This window comes from Mustela lutreola, chromosome 5 (genome assembly GCF_030435805.1).
Source record: "Mustela lutreola isolate mMusLut2 chromosome 5, mMusLut2.pri, whole genome shotgun sequence".
NCBI lineage: Eukaryota > Metazoa > Chordata > Mammalia > Carnivora > Mustelidae > Mustela > Mustela lutreola.
In genome coordinates this window covers 174,802,414-174,822,587 of record NC_081294.1, presented here as the reverse complement: position 1 = coordinate 174,822,587, position 20,174 = coordinate 174,802,414, and positions in this window count along the sequence as shown.

The following is a 20,174-nucleotide window of genomic DNA, read 5'->3' as shown; positions in this document are numbered from 1 at the left end:
TGAGGGATTCCAGAGTAGAGCCCTGGAGAGGGGTGACTGGACAACCAGAAATCTGGTTAAATATTGGGGCCTAGGTACATGTCAAGCCCATTATGACATCTAATGGTCCAGTCACTAAGAGGACATACTAGAGGGCAGGACTCACGCTGAGGGTCACAATGCATGTTTATGCCCTCATCACACTCAAGAATGGGCGGGTCCTCAGGGTGAATGCTGGTTTCTCCTACACTGAACGTTGGACAACGTGCCAAAGAAAAGGTTTCTTGCCATGGGTAATGAGGAATTCTGATTTCTGGGCAGGGATTGGAGATAAGGTCTAGGTTCTGAAGACTGAAAACTGAGGTAGGGAGGAGATGATGACCTAAGGCCATGGCAGGTCTGATGTGCTCAGTTTGCGGTCAGCTGTCTGGGTGTTGGTCAGGAGGTCCGGGCTCAGGTTGTGTCAGAAAGAGTATTAATGCCCAGGTTTGACGATATAATTTGGGTACATTCGAGTGCCGTGTAGGTTGCAGCTCATTAGGCAATATTTTTTTTTTTCCTAGAGGGCAGGCAGAGTGCTGCATTGTGGGTCCGGAATTGCCAAACTTGAGTGCTTCGGACCAGGAGTGTGAGGACGGAAGTCTGAGAACACAAGCTAGACTTGGGTTTCAGGGCGAGGGCACGGCAGGTACCCCCTACACATCGGAAACAAGATCTCATGCATCTGAAGTCAGAGCGAGGATCAGACGTTGGCTCAGGTTGGAGTTTCTGTGCATGACGGTACCTTCATGAAGGGAGCGGAATCTCGAGGCCATGGAGGTTTTCCCACGTTGGGAGTTGTGGGATGCCCCCTTCAAGGATTCCTTCTGCGGGACAATTGAGACCTGTTGGACAGGTCCAGGACAACCCATATGGAATGACTCCAGGGCACCGTTCGAGGATGGATGCCTGGGACGAGCGCCTCGCATTGCAATTGTCTCCTAGCAACAAGGCAGTTTAGATCTGATGGCTCTGCGGGAGCAACCTGGGTGGCTGAGTTGAAATGGACTTTCCTGAGGATGGGTCCTAAATTGTGTTTGTATCCATGAGGGCCTTGGAATGAGGCGGTGGCACCGGGACCCTGAAGAATTCTCCTAAGCTTTTGACATAGCTCCCATACACAAGTTTCCTTGTGGAGACGAGATTTGTTCTGATGGGTGCCTCAGGAAAACCCCTATGCTAATATTGGAATCCAGGCTTTTGAGGAGACATGCCTGTAAACCAAAGCAATGGATCCGATTATGGCCTAGGGTCCTGTCTGGTTCAATCTTCTTCTCTGGGGTCATCCATCTATGGAATGAGTGGAGATAGTTGCTCAGCTGGTGTCAGACCGCCCTTGTTTGTGCCGGGTGACCTACACTATTGGGATGGCCTCAGGGACTTTGGAGGGTTCTCCTAATTTGTACGGTTTGGGACAATGGAATGGGCAGAATTCCCATGGATTGGGTAGGCGCAGTCCTAATGTGTGACTCCAGGGGCCCAGTCTGGAGTGTGTGTTGCCCAGGACATTGAGGACAGAAGTCTAAAAACACAAACTCAGCTAAGGTTTGCAGATGTAGGTATGGCGGACCCGATCGACAAACCATGAGAAGAACTCTTCAGGATATGAAGAAACAGCGAGTCTGAGGCGCTTGCTCATTCTTTTGTCTCTGGATTTTGTATCAGCGTTGGCCGTGGAATGTCGGGGAGGCCTCAGGGGCCATGCGCGAATCTTCCTCTCTGTGGATTAGGCCCGATCCCAATTGTTTTTCGTCAATCTGTGGGATGGGAGGACTCCTTTCAGGTTTGTTACCTCAGGTGTCCCATGAAAAGAGGAATTCCAAATCAGAGCCCTAGGGAAGGGTGAAGGGACAAAGCGAACTATGGTTAAAAATCGGGGCCAGGGGCATGGCAGGCCCCATATGCGGGCTCAGGGTCCAGCCACTGAGAGGCCTTACTTGAGGACTGGGCTCAGGCTGAGGGTCACAATGTGTGTTTGTGACCAATGTTGCCCGCGAGCATGGGCGGGGAATCATGGGCCACACTGGTTTCAACTACACTGAATGTTGGACAACATGGCAACCGCAAGGTTTCTTGCCATGGGGATGGAGTTCTGATTTCTGCATCATTTTCAACCTTGGGCAGTGTTTTGAGATCAGTTATAGTTTCTGAAGCCTGAAAATCGAGGTTGAGAAGAGATGACGACCTAAGGCCATGGCGGATCCGATGTGCTCAGAGTGCGGCCAGCTGTCTGGGTGTGGCCTGGAGGTCCAGGCTCAGGTTGTGTCTGAAAGGGCATCAGTGCCCAGGTCAGCCTATGTATTTGGGGTACAGCCAAGTGGCGTTCAGGTTGATCCTCATGCATGGTTAGCCCCAGGGGGCAATGTTTTTCTTCTGGAGTGCAGGTTGATCCTCAATGCATGGTTAGCCCCAGGGGGCAATGTTTTTCTTCTGGAGTGCAGGCAGAGTGTTGCATTGTAGTTCTGGATTGCCAATCTGGAGGGCTTGTGGGCCCGTAGTCTGAGGACAGAAGTCTGAGAACACAATCGAGGCTTAGGTTTCTGGGTGAGGACATGGCAGGCACAATCTACAGACCTGACTCGAGATCTCGTGGATCTGAAGTCAGGGCGAGGATCAGACGATCTCTCAGGTTGGAGGTTCTGTCCCTGATGGACCCTTCATGAAGGAGGGGTGGAACACGAGGCCATGGGGGTTTCCCAAGATGGGAGTTGTGATAAGCTCCAAACTACAAAGATTCTTCTGCAGGATAATTGAGACCTGTTGTTTGGCTCAGGCCAACAATTCCGAGCAGGGTACTAAGGATGGATGGATGGGTAGCCCACCTCGCATTCCAATTGTCTCCTAGCAACAAGACATGTTAGATCTGCTGGATCTGGGGGAGCAACCGAGGAGGCTGAGTTCAATTGGACTCTCCTATGGATGGGTCCTAATGTGTTTTTGTGTCTATGAAGACTTTGGAATGAAGCGGTGGCACTGGGGCCCTGAAGGGTTCTCCTAAAGGGAAGCTTCGACCAAGCTCCAATGTGCAAGATTCCCATGTGTAGAGGAGATTAGTTCTGATGGGTGAGTCAAGAAACACCCATATTCGGGTATTGAAATCCAGGCCTCGGAGGAGAGATGCCTGGAAACCAAAGCAATGGATCCGATTAGTGCCTGGGGGTCTGTTCGTTCCTTTTTCCCTCTGGGGACATTAGTCTACGGGTCTGAGTGCAGGTAGGTGCTCAGATGCGCTCAGATTGCCCCTGTTTGTCCTGGGAAGCCACCACTATTGAGATGGCCTCAGGGACTTTGGAGGTTGATCCTATTAGTAGGGTTGTGGCCATTGCAATGGGCACACAGAAATCCCTTGGAGAGGGCAAGTACAGTCCTCAGGTTTGGCTCCAGGGGCCTGAGCCTGTAGGGTGTGTAGGCCAGGGCTGTTTAGACCGTTGTCTGAAAACACAAACTCGGCTTCTGTTTCGGGTCATAGGTATGGCAGGACTGATCTACAGACCATGAGGAGAACTCTTCGGGATATGAAAAAAGGGCGAGTGTGAGGCTCTTGCTCAAGTTTTTGTCTCTGGATATCGTGTCACCCATGTTCATGAAATTTCCGGGTGACTTCATGGGAAATGGACGAGTCTTACCCTCTGGAGGTGTGGCCCCGTCCGAAGAGTTTGGGGTCATTCTGTGGGATGGAATAAGTCCATTTTTTTGTTGTTGTTGTTTTGTTTTGTTTTGTTTTGTTTTGTTTTTTAACCTCAGGTGTCCCACCAAATGAGGGATTCCAGAGTAGAGCCCTGGAGAGGGGTGACTGGACAACCAGAAATCTGGTTAAATATTGGGGCCTAGGTACATGTCAAGCCCATTATGACATCTAATGGTCCAGTCACTAAGAGGACATACTAGAGGGCAGGACTCACGCTGAGGGTCACAATGCATGTTTATGCCCTCATCACACTCAAGAATGGGCGGGTCCTCAGGGTGAATGCTGGTTTCTCCTACACTGAACGTTGGACAACGTGCCAAAGAAAAGGTTTCTTGCCATGGGTAAGGAGGAATTCTGATTTCTGGGCAGGGATTGGAGATAAGGTCTAGGTTCTGAAGACTGAAAACTGAGGTAGGGAAGAGATGATGACCTAAGGCCATGGCAGGTCTGATGTGCTCAGTGTGCGGTCAGCTGTCTGGGTGTTGGTCAGGAGGTCCGGGCTCAGGTTGTGTCAGAAAGTGCATTAGTGCCCAGGTTAGACTATATTATTTGGGTACATTCGAGTGCCGTATAGGATGCAGCTCATTAGGGAATTTTTTTTTTTTTTTCCTAGAGGGCCGGCAGAATGCTGCATTGTGGGTCGGGAATTGCCAAACTTGAGTGCTTCGGACCAGGAGTGTGAGGACGGAAGTCTGAGAACACAAGCTAGACTTGGGTTTCATGGCGAGGGCACGGCAGGTACCCCCTACACATCGGAACCAAGATCTCATGCATCTGAAGTCAGAGCGAGTATCAGACGTTGGCTCAGGTTGGAGTTTCTGTGCATGACGGTCCCTTCATGATGGAAGCGGAATCTCGAGGCCATGGAGGTTTTCCACGTTGGGAGTTGTGGGATGCCCCCTTCAAGGATTCCTTCTGCGGGACAATTGAGACCTGTTGGACAGGTCCAGGACATCCCATATGGAATGACTCCAGGGCACCGTTCGAGGATGGATGCCTGGGACGAGCGCCTCACATTGCAATTGTCTCCTAGCAACAAGGCAGTTTAGATCTGATGGCTCTGCGGGAGCAACCTGGGTGGCTGAGTTGAAATGGACTTTCCTGAGGATGGGTCCTAAATTGTGTTTGTATCCATGAGGGCCTTGGAATGAGGCGGTGGCACCGGGACCCTGAAGTATTCTCCTAAGCTTTTGACATAGCTCCCATACACAAGTTTCCTTGTGGAGACGAGATTTGTTCTGATGGGTGCCTCAGGAAAACGCTATGCTAATATTGGAATCCAGGCTTTTGAGGAGACATGCCTGTAAACCAAAGCAATGGATCCGATTATGGCCTAGGGTCCTGTCTGGTTCAATCTTCTTCTCTGGGGACATCCATCTATGGAATGAGTGGAGATAGTTGCTCAGCTGGTGTCAGACCGCCCTTGTTTGTGCCGGGTGACCTACACTATTGGGATGGCCTCAGGGACTTTGGAGGCTTCTCCTAATTTGTACGGTTTGGGACAATGGAATGGGCAGAATTCCCATGGATTGGGTAGGCGCAGTCCTAATGTGTGACTCCAGGGGCCCAGTCTGGAGTGTGTGTTGCCCAGGACATTGAGGACAGAAGTCTAAAAACACAAACTCAGCTAAGGTTTGCGGATGTAGGTATGGCGGACCCGATCGACAAACCATGAGAAGAACTCTTCAGGATATGAAGAAACAGCGAGTCTGAGGCGATTGCTCATTCTTTTGTCTCTGGATTTTGTATCAGCGTTGGCCGTGGAATGTCGGGGAGGCCTCAGGGGCCATGGACGAATCTTCCTCACTGTGGATTTGGCCTGATCCCAATTGTTTTTCGTCAATCTGTGGGATGGGAGGACTCCTTTCAGGTTTGTTACCTCAGGTGTACCACCAAAAGAGGAATTCCAAATCAGAGCCCTAGGGAAGAGTGAAGGGACAAAGCGAACTATGGTTAAAAATCGGGGCCAGGGGCATGGCAGGCCCCATATGCGGGCTCAGGGTCCAGCCACTGAGAGGCCTTACTTGAGGACTGGGCTCAGGCTGAGGGTCACAATGTGTGTTTGTGACCAATGTTGCCCGCGAGCATGGACGGGGAATCATGGGCCACACTGGTTTCCACTACAATGAATGTTGGACAACATGGGAACCGCAAGGTTTCTTGCCATGGCGATGGAGTTCTGATTTCTGCACCATTTTCAACCGTGGGCTGTGTTTTGAGATAAGTTATAGTTTCTGAAGCCTGAAAATCGAGGTTGAGAAGAGATGACGACCTAAGGCCATGGCGGATCCGTTGTGCTCAGAGTGCGGCCAGCTGTCTGGGTGTGGCCTGGAGGTCCAGGCTCAGGTTGTGTCTGAAAGGGCATCAGTGCCCAGGTCAGCCTATGTATTTGGGGTACATCCAAGTGGCGTGCAGGTTGATCCTCATTTGGGGTTTCTGGTTAGCCCCAGGGGGCAATGTTTTTCTTCTGGAGTGCAGGCAGAGTGTTGCATTGTAGTTCTGGATTGCCAATCTGGAGGGCTCTTGGGCCCATAGTCAGAGGACAGAAGTCTGAGAACACAATCTAGGCTTAGGTTTCTGGGTGAGGACATGACAGGCACTATCTACAGACCTGACTCGAGATCTCGTGGATCTGAAGTCAGGGCGAGGATCAGACGATCTCTCAGGTTGGAGGTTCTGTCCCTGATGGACCCTTCATGAAGGAGGGGTGGATCACGAGGGCATGGGGGTTTCCCAAGATGGGAGTTGTGAGAAGCTCCAAACTGCAAAGATTCTTCTGCAGGACAATTGAGACCTTTTGTTTGGCTCAGGCCAACGATTCCGAGCAGGGTACTAAGGATGGGTGGATGGGTAGCCCACCTCGCATTCCAATTGTCTCCTAGCAACAAGACATGTTAGATCTGCTGGATCTGGGGGAGCAACCGAGGAGGCTGAGTTCAAATGGACTCTCCTATGGATGGGTCCTAATGTGTTTTTGTGTCTATGAAGACCTTGGAACGAAGCGGTGGCACTGGGGCCCTGAAGGGTTCTCCTAAAGAGAAGCTTCGACCAAGCTCCAATGTGCAAGTTTCCCATGTGTAGAGGAGATTAGTTCTGATGGGTGAGTCAAGAAACACCCATATTCGGGTATTGAAATCCAGGCCTCGGAGGAGAGATGCCTGGAAACCAAAGCAATGGATCCTATTAGTGCCCAGGGGTCTGTTCATTCCTTTTTCCCTCTGGGGACATCAGTCTACAGGTCTGAGTGCAGGTAGGTGCTCAGAGGGGCTCAGATTGCCCCTGTTTGTCCTCGGAAGCGACCACTATTGAGATGGCCTCAGGGACTTTGGAGGTTGATCCTATTAGTAGGGTTGTGGCCATTGCAATGGGCACACAGAAATCCCTTGGAGAGGGCAAGTACAGTCCTCAGGTTTGCCTCCAGGGGCCTGAGCCTGTAGGGTGTGTAGGCCAGGGCTATTTAGACCGTTGTCTGAAAACACAAACTCGGCTTCTGTTTCGGGTCATAGGTATGGCAGGACTGAACTACAGACCATGAGGAGAACTCTTCGGGATATGAAAAAAGGGCGAGTGTGAGGCTCTTGCTCAAGTTTTTGTCTCTGGATATCGTGTCACCCATGTTCATGAAATTTCCGGGTGACTTCATGGGAAATGGACGAGTCTTACCCTCTGGAGGTGTGGCCCCGTCCGAAGAGTTTGGGGTCATTCTGTGGGATGGAATAAGTCCATTTTTTTGTTGTTGTTGTTTTGTTTTGTTTTGTTTTGTTTTGTTTTTTAACCTCAGGTGTCCCACCAAATGAGGGATTCCAGAGTAGAGCCCTGGAGAGGGGTGACTGGACAACCAGAAATCTGGTTAAATATTGGGGCCTAGGTACATGTCAAGCCCATTATGACATCTAATGGTCCAGTCACTAAGAGGACATACTAGAGGGCAGGACTCACGCTGAGGGTCACAATGCATGTTTATGCCCTCATCACACTCAAGAATGGGCGGGTCCTCAGGGTGAATGCTGGTTTCTCCTACACTGAACGTTGGACAACGTGCCAAAGAAAAGGTTTCTTGCCATGGGTAATGAGGAATTCTGATTTCTGGGCAGGGATTGGAGATAAGGTCTAGGTTCTGAAGACTGAAAACTGAGGTAGGGAGGAGATGATGACCTAAGGCCATGGCAGGTCTGATGTGCTCAGTTTGCGGTCAGCTGTCTGGGTGTTGGTCAGGAGGTCCGGGCTCAGGTTGTGTCAGAAAGAGTATTAATGCCCAGGTTTGACGATATAATTTGGGTACATTCGAGTGCCGTGTAGGTTGCAGCTCATTAGGCAATATTTTTTTTTTTCCTAGAGGGCAGGCAGAGTGCTGCATTGTGGGTCCGGAATTGCCAAACTTGAGTGCTTCGGACCAGGAGTGTGAGGACGGAAGTCTGAGAACACAAGCTAGACTTGGGTTTCAGGGCGAGGGCACGGCAGGTACCCCCTACACATCGGAAACAAGATCTCATGCATCTGAAGTCAGAGCGAGGATCAGACGTTGGCTCAGGTTGGAGTTTCTGTGCATGACGGTACCTTCATGAAGGGAGCGGAATCTCGAGGCCATGGAGGTTTTCCCACGTTGGGAGTTGTGGGATGCCCCCTTCAAGGATTCCTTCTGCGGGACAATTGAGACCTGTTGGACAGGTCCAGGACAACCCATATGGAATGACTCCAGGGCACCGTTCGAGGATGGATGCCTGGGACGAGCGCCTCGCATTGCAATTGTCTCCTAGCAACAAGGCAGTTTAGATCTGATGGCTCTGCGGGAGCAACCTGGGTGGCTGAGTTGAAATGGACTTTCCTGAGGATGGGTCCTAAATTGTGTTTGTATCCATGAGGGCCTTGGAATGAGGCGGTGGCACCGGGACCCTGAAGAATTCTCCTAAGCTTTTGACATAGCTCCCATACACAAGTTTCCTTGTGGAGACGAGATTTGTTCTGATGGGTGCCTCAGGAAAACCCCTATGCTAATATTGGAATCCAGGCTTTTGAGGAGACATGCCTGTAAACCAAAGCAATGGATCCGATTATGGCCTAGGGTCCTGTCTGGTTCAATCTTCTTCTCTGGGGTCATCCATCTATGGAATGAGTGGAGATAGTTGCTCAGCTGGTGTCAGACCGCCCTTGTTTGTGCCGGGTGACCTACACTATTGGGATGGCCTCAGGGACTTTGGAGGGTTCTCCTAATTTGTACGGTTTGGGACAATGGAATGGGCAGAATTCCCATGGATTGGGTAGGCGCAGTCCTAATGTGTGACTCCAGGGGCCCAGTCTGGAGTGTGTGTTGCCCAGGACATTGAGGACAGAAGTCTAAAAACACAAACTCAGCTAAGGTTTGCAGATGTAGGTATGGCGGACCCGATCGACAAACCATGAGAAGAACTCTTCAGGATATGAAGAAACAGCGAGTCTGAGGCGCTTGCTCATTCTTTTGTCTCTGGATTTTGTATCAGCGTTGGCCGTGGAATGTCGGGGAGGCCTCAGGGGCCATGCGCGAATCTTCCTCTCTGTGGATTAGGCCCGATCCCAATTGTTTTTCGTCAATCTGTGGGATGGGAGGACTCCTTTCAGGTTTGTTACCTCAGGTGTCCCATGAAAAGAGGAATTCCAAATCAGAGCCCTAGGGAAGGGTGAAGGGACAAAGCGAACTATGGTTAAAAATCGGGGCCAGGGGCATGGCAGGCCCCATATGCGGGCTCAGGGTCCAGCCACTGAGAGGCCTTACTTGAGGACTGGGCTCAGGCTGAGGGTCACAATGTGTGTTTGTGACCAATGTTGCCCGCGAGCATGGGCGGGGAATCATGGGCCACACTGGTTTCAACTACACTGAATGTTGGACAACATGGCAACCGCAAGGTTTCTTGCCATGGGGATGGAGTTCTGATTTCTGCATCATTTTCAACCTTGGGCAGTGTTTTGAGATCAGTTATAGTTTCTGAAGCCTGAAAATCGAGGTTGAGAAGAGATGACGACCTAAGGCCATGGCGGATCCGATGTGCTCAGAGTGCGGCCAGCTGTCTGGGTGTGGCCTGGAGGTCCAGGCTCAGGTTGTGTCTGAAAGGGCATCAGTGCCCAGGTCAGCCTATGTATTTGGGGTACAGCCAAGTGGCGTTCAGGTTGATCCTCATGCATGGTTAGCCCCAGGGGGCAATGTTTTTCTTCTGGAGTGCAGGTTGATCCTCAATGCATGGTTAGCCCCAGGGGGCAATGTTTTTCTTCTGGAGTGCAGGCAGAGTGTTGCATTGTAGTTCTGGATTGCCAATCTGGAGGGCTTGTGGGCCCGTAGTCTGAGGACAGAAGTCTGAGAACACAATCGAGGCTTAGGTTTCTGGGTGAGGACATGGCAGGCACAATCTACAGACCTGACTCGAGATCTCGTGGATCTGAAGTCAGGGCGAGGATCAGACGATCTCTCAGGTTGGAGGTTCTGTCCCTGATGGACCCTTCATGAAGGAGGGGTGGAACACGAGGCCATGGGGGTTTCCCAAGATGGGAGTTGTGATAAGCTCCAAACTACAAAGATTCTTCTGCAGGATAATTGAGACCTGTTGTTTGGCTCAGGCCAACAATTCCGAGCAGGGTACTAAGGATGGATGGATGGGTAGCCCACCTCGCATTCCAATTGTCTCCTAGCAACAAGACATGTTAGATCTGCTGGATCTGGGGGAGCAACCGAGGAGGCTGAGTTCAATTGGACTCTCCTATGGATGGGTCCTAATGTGTTTTTGTGTCTATGAAGACTTTGGAATGAAGCGGTGGCACTGGGGCCCTGAAGGGTTCTCCTAAAGGGAAGCTTCGACCAAGCTCCAATGTGCAAGATTCCCATGTGTAGAGGAGATTAGTTCTGATGGGTGAGTCAAGAAACACCCATATTCGGGTATTGAAATCCAGGCCTCGGAGGAGAGATGCCTGGAAACCAAAGCAATGGATCCGATTAGTGCCTGGGGGTCTGTTCGTTCCTTTTTCCCTCTGGGGACATTAGTCTACGGGTCTGAGTGCAGGTAGGTGCTCAGATGCGCTCAGATTGCCCCTGTTTGTCCTGGGAAGCCACCACTATTGAGATGGCCTCAGGGACTTTGGAGGTTGATCCTATTAGTAGGGTTGTGGCCATTGCAATGGGCACACAGAAATCCCTTGGAGAGGGCAAGTACAGTCCTCAGGTTTGGCTCCAGGGGCCTGAGCCTGTAGGGTGTGTAGGCCAGGGCTGTTTAGACCGTTGTCTGAAAACACAAACTCGGCTTCTGTTTCGGGTCATAGGTATGGCAGGACTGATCTACAGACCATGAGGAGAACTCTTCGGGATATGAAAAAAGGGCGAGTGTGAGGCTCTTGCTCAAGTTTTTGTCTCTGGATATCGTGTCACCCATGTTCATGAAATTTCCGGGTGACTTCATGGGAAATGGACGAGTCTTACCCTCTGGAGGTGTGGCCCCGTCCGAAGAGTTTGGGGTCATTCTGTGGGATGGAATAAGTCCATTTTTTTGTTGTTGTTGTTTTGTTTTGTTTTGTTTTGTTTTGTTTTTTAACCTCAGGTGTCCCACCAAATGAGGGATTCCAGAGTAGAGCCCTGGAGAGGGGTGACTGGACAACCAGAAATCTGGTTAAATATTGGGGCCTAGGTACATGTCAAGCCCATTATGACATCTAATGGTCCAGTCACTAAGAGGACATACTAGAGGGCAGGACTCACGCTGAGGGTCACAATGCATGTTTATGCCCTCATCACACTCAAGAATGGGCGGGTCCTCAGGGTGAATGCTGGTTTCTCCTACACTGAACGTTGGACAACGTGCCAAAGAAAAGGTTTCTTGCCATGGGTAAGGAGGAATTCTGATTTCTGGGCAGGGATTGGAGATAAGGTCTAGGTTCTGAAGCCTGAAAACTGAGGTAGGGAAGAGATGATGACCTAAGGCCATGGCAGGTCTGATGTGCTCAGTGTGCGGTCAGCTGTCTGGGTGTTGGTCAGGAGGTCCGGGCTCAGGTTGTGTCAGAAAGTGCATTAGTGCCCAGGTTAGACTATATTATTTGGGTACATTCGAGTGCCGTATAGGATGCAGCTCATTAGGGAATTTTTTTTTTTTTTTCCTAGAGGGCCGGCAGAATGCTGCATTGTGGGTCGGGAATTGCCAAACTTGAGTGCTTCGGACCAGGAGTGTGAGGACGGAAGTCTGAGAACACAAGCTAGACTTGGGTTTCATGGCGAGGGCACGGCAGGTACCCCCTACACATCGGAACCAAGATCTCATGCATCTGAAGTCAGAGCGAGTATCAGACGTTGGCTCAGGTTGGAGTTTCTGTGCATGACGGTCCCTTCATGATGGAAGCGGAATCTCGAGGCCATGGAGGTTTTCCACGTTGGGAGTTGTGGGATGCCCCCTTCAAGGATTCCTTCTGCGGGACAATTGAGACCTGTTGGACAGGTCCAGGACATCCCATATGGAATGACTCCAGGGCACCGTTCGAGGATGGATGCCTGGGACGAGCGCCTCGCATTGCAATTGTCTCCTAGCAACAAGGCAGTTTAGATCTGATGGCTCTGCGGGAGCAACCTGGGTGGCTGAGTTGAAATGGACTTTCCTGAGGATGGGTCCTAAATTGTGTTTGTATCCATGAGGGCCTTGGAATGAGGCGGTGGCACCGGGACCCTGAAGTATTCTCCTAAGCTTTTGACATAGCTCCCATACACAAGTTTCCTTGTGGAGACGAGATTTGTTCTGATGGGTGCCTCAGGAAAACGCTATGCTAATATTGGAATCCAGGCTTTTGAGGAGACATGCCTGTAAACCAAAGCAATGGATCCGATTATGGCCTAGGGTCCTGTCTGGTTCAATCTTCTTCTCTGGGGACATCCATCTATGGAATGAGTGGAGATAGTTGCTCAGCTGGTGTCAGACCGCCCTTGTTTGTGCCGGGTGACCTACACTACTGGGATGGCCTCAGGGACTTTGGAGGCTTCTCCTAATTTGTACGGTTTGGGACAATGGAATGGGCAGAATTCCCATGGATTGGGTAGGCGCAGTCCTAATGTGTGACTCCAGGGGCCCAGTCTGGAGTGTGTGTTGCCCAGGACATTGAGGACAGAAGTCTAAAAACACAAACTCAGCTAAGGTTTGCGGATGTAGGTATGGCGGACCCGATCGACAAACCATGAGAAGAACTCTTCAGGATATGAAGAAACAGCGAGTCTGAGGCGATTGCTCATTCTTTTGTCTCTGGATTTTGTATCAGCGTTGGCCGTGGAATGTCGGGGAGGCCTCAGGGGCCATGGACGAATCTTCCTCACTGTGGATTTGGCCTGATCCCAATTGTTTTTCGTCAATCTGTGGGATGGGAGGACTCCTTTCAGGTTTGTTACCTCAGGTGTACCACCAAAAGAGGAATTCCAAATCAGAGCCCTAGGGAAGAGTGAAGGGACAAAGCGAACTATGGTTAAAAATCGGGGCCAGGGGCATGGCAGGCCCCATATGCGGGCTCAGGGTCCAGCCACTGAGAGGCCTTACTTGAGGACTGGGCTCAGGCTGAGGGTCACAATGTGTGTTTGTGACCAATGTTGCCCGCGAGCATGGACGGGGAATCATGGGCCACACTGGTTTCCACTACAATGAATGTTGGACAACATGGGAACCGCAAGGTTTCTTGCCATGGCGATGGAGTTCTGATTTCTGCACCATTTTCAACCGTGGGCTGTGTTTTGAGATAAGTTATAGTTTCTGAAGCCTGAAAATCGAGGTTGAGAAGAGATGACGACCTAAGGCCATGGCGGATCCGTTGTGCTCAGAGTGCGGCCAGCTGTCTGGGTGTGGCCTGGAGGTCCAGGCTCAGGTTGTGTCTGAAAGGGCATCAGTGCCCAGGTCAGCCTATGTATTTGGGGTACATCCAAGTGGCGTGCAGGTTGATCCTCATTTGGGGTTTCTGGTTAGCCCCAGGGGGCAATGTTTTTCTTCTGGAGTGCAGGCAGAGTGTTGCATTGTAGTTCTGGATTGCCAATCTGGAGGGCTCTTGGGCCCATAGTCAGAGGACAGAAGTCTGAGAACACAATCTAGGCTTAGGTTTCTGGGTGAGGACATGACAGGCACTATCTACAGACCTGACTCGAGATCTCGTGGATCTGAAGTCAGGGCGAGGATCAGACGATCTCTCAGGTTGGAGGTTCTGTCCCTGATGGACCCTTCATGAAGGAGGGGTGGATCACGAGGGCATGGGGGTTTCCCAAGATGGGAGTTGTGAGAAGCTCCAAACTGCAAAGATTCTTCTGCAGGACAATTGAGACCTTTTGTTTGGCTCAGGCCAACGATTCCGAGCAGGGTACTAAGGATGGGTGGATGGGTAGCCCACCTCGCATTCCAATTGTCTCCTAGCAACAAGACATGTTAGATCTGCTGGATCTGGGGGAGCAACCGAGGAGGCTGAGTTCAAATGGACTCTCCTATGGATGGGTCCTAATGTGTTTTTGTGTCTATGAAGACCTTGGAACGAAGCGGTGGCACTGGGGCCCTGAAGGGTTCTCCTAAAGAGAAGCTTCGACCAAGCTCCAATGTGCAAGTTTCCCATGTGTAGAGGAGATTAGTTCTGATGGGTGAGTCAAGAAACACCCATATTCGGGTATTGAAATCCAGGCCTCGGAGGAGAGATGCCTGGAAACCAAAGCAATGGATCCTATTAGTGCCCAGGGGTCTGTTCATTCCTTTTTCCCTCTGGGGACATCAGTCTACAGGTCTGAGTGCAGGTAGGTGCTCAGAGGGGCTCAGATTGCCCCTGTTTGTCCTCGGAAGCGACCACTATTGAGATGGCCTCAGGGACTTTGGAGGTTGATCCTATTAGTAGGGTTGTGGCCATTGCAATGGGCACACAGAAATCCCTTGGAGAGGGCAAGTACAGTCCTCAGGTTTGCCTCCAGGGGCCTGAGCCTGTAGGGTGTGTAGGCCAGGGCTATTTAGACCGTTGTCTGAAAACACAAACTCGGCTTCTGTTTCGGGTCATAGGTATGGCAGGACTGAACTACAGACCATGAGGAGAACTCTTCGGGATATGAAAAAAGGGCGAGTGTGAGGCTCTTGCTCAACTTTTTGTATCTGGATATCGTGTCAACCATGTTCATGAAATTTCCGGGTGACTTCATGGGAAATGGACGAGTCTTACCCTCTGGAGGTGTGGCCCCGTCCGAAGAGTTTGGGGTCATTCTGTGGGATGGAATAAGTCCATTTTTTTGTTGTTGTTGTTTTGTTTTGTTTTGTTTTGTTTTGTTTTTTAACCTCAGGTGTCCCACCAAATGAGGGATTCCAGAGTAGAGCCCTGGAGAGGGGTGACTGGACAACCAGAAATCTGGTTAAATATTGGGGCCTAGGTACATGTCAAGCCCATTATGACATCTAATGGTCCAGTCACTAAGAGGACATACTAGAGGGCAGGACTCACGCTGAGGGTCACAATGCATGTTTATGCCCTCATCACACTCAAGAATGGGCGGGTCCTCAGGGTGAATGCTGGTTTCTCCTACACTGAACGTTGGACAACGTGCCAAAGAAAAGGTTTCTTGCCATGGGTAATGAGGAATTCTGATTTCTGGGCAGGGATTGGAGATAAGGTCTAGGTTCTGAAGACTGAAAACTGAGGTAGGGAGGAGATGATGACCTAAGGCCATGGCAGGTCTGATGTGCTCAGTTTGCGGTCAGCTGTCTGGGTGTTGGTCAGGAGGTCCGGGCTCAGGTTGTGTCAGAAAGAGTATTAATGCCCAGGTTTGACGATATAATTTGGGTACATTCGAGTGCCGTGTAGGTTGCAGCTCATTAGGCAATATTTTTTTTTTTCCTAGAGGGCAGGCAGAGTGCTGCATTGTGGGTCCGGAATTGCCAAACTTGAGTGCTTCGGACCAGGAGTGTGAGGACGGAAGTCTGAGAACACAAGCTAGACTTGGGTTTCAGGGCGAGGGCACGGCAGGTACCCCCTACACATCGGAAACAAGATCTCATGCATCTGAAGTCAGAGCGAGGATCAGACGTTGGCTCAGGTTGGAGTTTCTGTGCATGACGGTACCTTCATGAAGGGAGCGGAATCTCGAGGCCATGGAGGTTTTCCCACGTTGGGAGTTGTGGGATGCCCCCTTCAAGGATTCCTTCTGCGGGACAATTGAGACCTGTTGGACAGGTCCAGGACAACCCATATGGAATGACTCCAGGGCACCGTTCGAGGATGGATGCCTGGGACGAGCGCCTCGCATTGCAATTGTCTCCTAGCAACAAGGCAGTTTAGATCTGATGGCTCTGCGGGAGCAACCTGGGTGGCTGAGTTGAAATGGACTTTCCTGAGGATGGGTCCTAAATTGTGTTTGTATCCATGAGGGCCTTGGAATGAGGCGGTGGCACCGGGACCCTGAAGAATTCTCCTAAGCTTTTGACATAGCTCCCATACACAAGTTTCCTTGTGGAGACGAGATTTGTTCTGATGGGTGCCTCAGGAAAACCCCTATGCTAATATTGGAATCCAGGCTTTTGAGGAGACATGCCTGTAAACCAAAGCAATGGATCCGATTATGGCCTAGGGTCCTGTCTGGTTCAATCTTCTTCTCTGGGGTCATCCATCTATGGAATGAGTGGAGATAGTTGCTCAGCTGGTGTCAGACCGCCCTTGTTTGTGCCGGGTGACCTACACTATTGGGATGGCCTCAGGGACTTTGGAGGGTTCTCCTAATTTGTACGGTTTGGGACAATGGAATGGGCAGAATTCCCATGGATTGGGTAGGCGCAGTCCTAATGTGTGACTCCAGGGGCCCAGTCTGGAGTGTGTGTTGCCCAGGACATTGAGGACAGAAGTCTAAAAACACAAACTCAGCTAAGGTTTGCAGATGTAGGTATGGCGGACCCGATCGACAAACCATGAGAAGAACTCTTCAGGATATGAAGAAACAGCGAGTCTGAGGCGCTTGCTCATTCTTTTGTCTCTGGATTTTGTATCAGCGTTGGCCGTGGAATGTCGGGGAGGCCTCAGGGGCCATGCGCGAATCTTCCTCTCTGTGGATTAGGCCCGATCCCAATTGTTTTTCGTCAATCTGTGGGATGGGAGGACTCCTTTCAGGTTTGTTACCTCAGGTGTCCCATGAAAAGAGGAATTCCAAATCAGAGCCCTAGGGAAGGGTGAAGGGACAAAGCGAACTATGGTTAAAAATCGGGGCCAGGGGCATGGCAGGCCCCATATGCGGGCTCAGGGTCCAGCCACTGAGAGGCCTTACTTGAGGACTGGGCTCAGGCTGAGGGTCACAATGTGTGTTTGTGACCAATGTTGCCCGCGAGCATGGGCGGGGAATCATGGGCCACACTGGTTTCAACTACACTGAATGTTGGACAACATGGCAACCGCAAGGTTTCTTGCCATGGGGATGGAGTTCTGATTTCTGCATCATTTTCAACCTTGGGCAGTGTTTTGAGATCAGTTATAGTTTCTGAAGCCTGAAAATCGAGGTTGAGAAGAGATGACGACCTAAGGCCATGGCGGATCCGATGTGCTCAGAGTGCGGCCAGCTGTCTGGGTGTGGCCTGGAGGTCCAGGCTCAGGTTGTGTCTGAAAGGGCATCAGTGCCCAGGTCAGCCTATGTATTTGGGGTACAGCCAAGTGGCGTTCAGGTTGATCCTCATGCATGGTTAGCCCCAGGGGGCAATGTTTTTCTTCTGGAGTGCAGGTTGATCCTCAATGCATGGTTAGCCCCAGGGGGCAATGTTTTTCTTCTGGAGTGCAGGCAGAGTGTTGCATTGTAGTTCTGGATTGCCAATCTGGAGGGCTTGTGGGCCCGTAGTCTGAGGACAGAAGTCTGAGAACACAATCGAGGCTTAGGTTTCTGGGTGAGGACATGGCAGGCACAATCTACAGACCTGACTCGAGATCTCGTGGATCTGAAGTCAGGGCGAGGATCAGACGATCTCTCAGGTTGGAGGTTCTGTCCCTGATGGACCCTTCATGAAGGAGGGGTGGAACACGAGGCCATGGGGGTTTCCCAAGATGGGAGTTGTGATAAGCTCCAAACTACAAAGATTCTTCTGCAGGATAATTGAGACCTGTTGTTTGGCTCAGGCCAACAATTCCGAGCAGGGTACTAAGGATGGATGGATGGGTAGCCCACCTCGCATTCCAATTGTCTCCTAGCAACAAGACATGTTAGATCTGCTGGATCTGGGGGAGCAACCGAGGAGGCTGAGTTCAATTGGACTCTCCTATGGATGGGTCCTAATGTGTTTTTGTGTCTATGAAGACTTTGGAATGAAGCGGTGGCACTGGGGCCCTGAAGGGTTCTCCTAAAGGGAAGCTTCGACCAAGCTCCAATGTGCAAGATTCCCATGTGTAGAGGAGATTAGTTCTGAATGGGTGAGTCAAGAAACACCCATATTCGGGTATTGAAATCCAGGCCTCGGAGGAGAGATGCCTGGAAACCAAAGCAATGGATCCGATTAGTGCCTGGGGGTCTGTTCGTTCCTTTTTCCCTCTGGGGACATTAGTCTACGGGTCTGAGTGCAGGTAGGTGCTCAGATGCGCTCAGATTGCCCCTGTTTGTCCTGGGAAGCCACCACTATTGAGATGGCCTCAGGGACTTTGGAGGTTGATCCTATTAGTAGGGTTGTGGCCATTGCAATGGGCACACAGAAATCCCTTGGAGAGGGCAAGTACAGTCCTCAGGTTTGGCTCCAGGGGCCTGAGCCTGTAGGGTGTGTAGGCCAGGGCTGTTTAGACCGTTGTCTGAAAACACAAACTCGGCTTCTGTTTCGGGTCATAGGTATGGCAGGACTGATCTACAGACCATGAGGAGAACTCTTCGGGATATGAAAAAAGGGCGAGTGTGAGGCTCTTGCTCAAGTTTTTGTCTCTGGATATCGTGTCACCCATGTTCATGAAATTTCCGGGTGACTTCATGGGAAATGGACGAGTCTTACCCTCTGGAGGTGTGGCCCCGTCCGAAGAGTTTGGGGTCATTCTGTGGGATGGAATAAGTCCATTTTTTTGTTGTTGTTGTTTTGTTTTGTTTTGTTTTTTAACCTCAGGTGTCCCACCAAATGAGGGATTCCAGAGTAGAGCCCTGGAGAGGGGTGACTGGACAACCAGAAATCTGGTTAAATATTGGGGCCTAGGTACATGTCAAGCCCATTATGACATCTAATGGTCCAGTCACTAAGAGGACATACTAGAGGGCAGGACTCACGCTGAGGGTCACAATGCATGTTTATGCCCTCATCACACTCAAGAATGGGCGGGTCCTCAGGGTGAATGCTGGTTTCTCCTACACTGAACGTTGGACAACGTGCCAAAGAAAAGGTTTCTTGCCATGGGTAAGGAGGAATTCTGATTTCTGGGCAGGGATTGGAGATAAGGTCTAGGTTCTGAAGACTGAAAACTGAGGTAGGGAAGAGATGATGACCTAAGGCCATGGCAGGTCTGATGTGCTCAGTGTGCGGTCAGCTGTCTGGGTGTTGGTCAGGAGGTCCGGGCTCAGGTTGTGTCAGAAAGTGCATTAGTGCCCAGGTTAGACTATATTATTTGGGTACATTCGAGTGCCGTATAGGATGCAGCTCATTAGGGAATTTTTTTTTTTTTTTCCTAGAGGGCCGGCAGAATGCTGCATTGTGGGTCGGGAATTGCCAAACTTGAGTGCTTCGGACCAGGAGTGTGAGGACGGAAGTCTGAGAACACAAGCTAGACTTGGGTTTCATGGCGAGGGCACGGCAGGTACCCCCTACACATCGGAACCAAGATCTCATGCATCTGAAGTCAGAGCGAGTATCAGACGTTGGCTCAGGTTGGAGTTTCTGTGCATGACGGTCCCTTCATGATGGAAGCGGAATCTCGAGGCCATGGAGGTTTTCCACGTTGGGAGTTGTGGGATGCCCCCTTCAAGGATTCCTTCTGCGGGACAATTGAGACCTGTTGGACAGGTCCAGGACATCCCATATGGAATGACTCCAGGGCACCGTTCGAGGATGGATGCCTGGGACGAGCGCCTCGCATTGCAATTGTCTCCTAGCAACAAGGCAGTTTAGATCTGATGGCTCTGCGGGAGCAACCTGGGTGGCTGAGTTGAAATGGACTTTCCTGAGGATGGGTCCTAAATTGTGTTTGTATCCATGAGGGCCTTGGAATGAGGCGGTGGCACCGGGACCCTGAAGTATTCTCCTAAGCTTTTGACATAGCTCCCATACACAAGTTTCCTTGTGGAGACGAGATTTGTTCTGATGGGTGCCTCAGGAAAACGCTATGCTAATATTGGAATCCAGGCTTTTGAGGAGACATGCCTGTAAACCAAAGCAATGGATCCGATTATGGCCTAGGGTCCTGTCTGGTTCAATCTTCTTCTCTGGGGACATCCATCTATGGAATGAGTGGAGATAGTTGCTCAGCTGGTGTCAGACCGCCCTTGTTTGTGCCGGGTGACCTACACTATTGGGATGGCCTCAGGGACTTTGGAGGC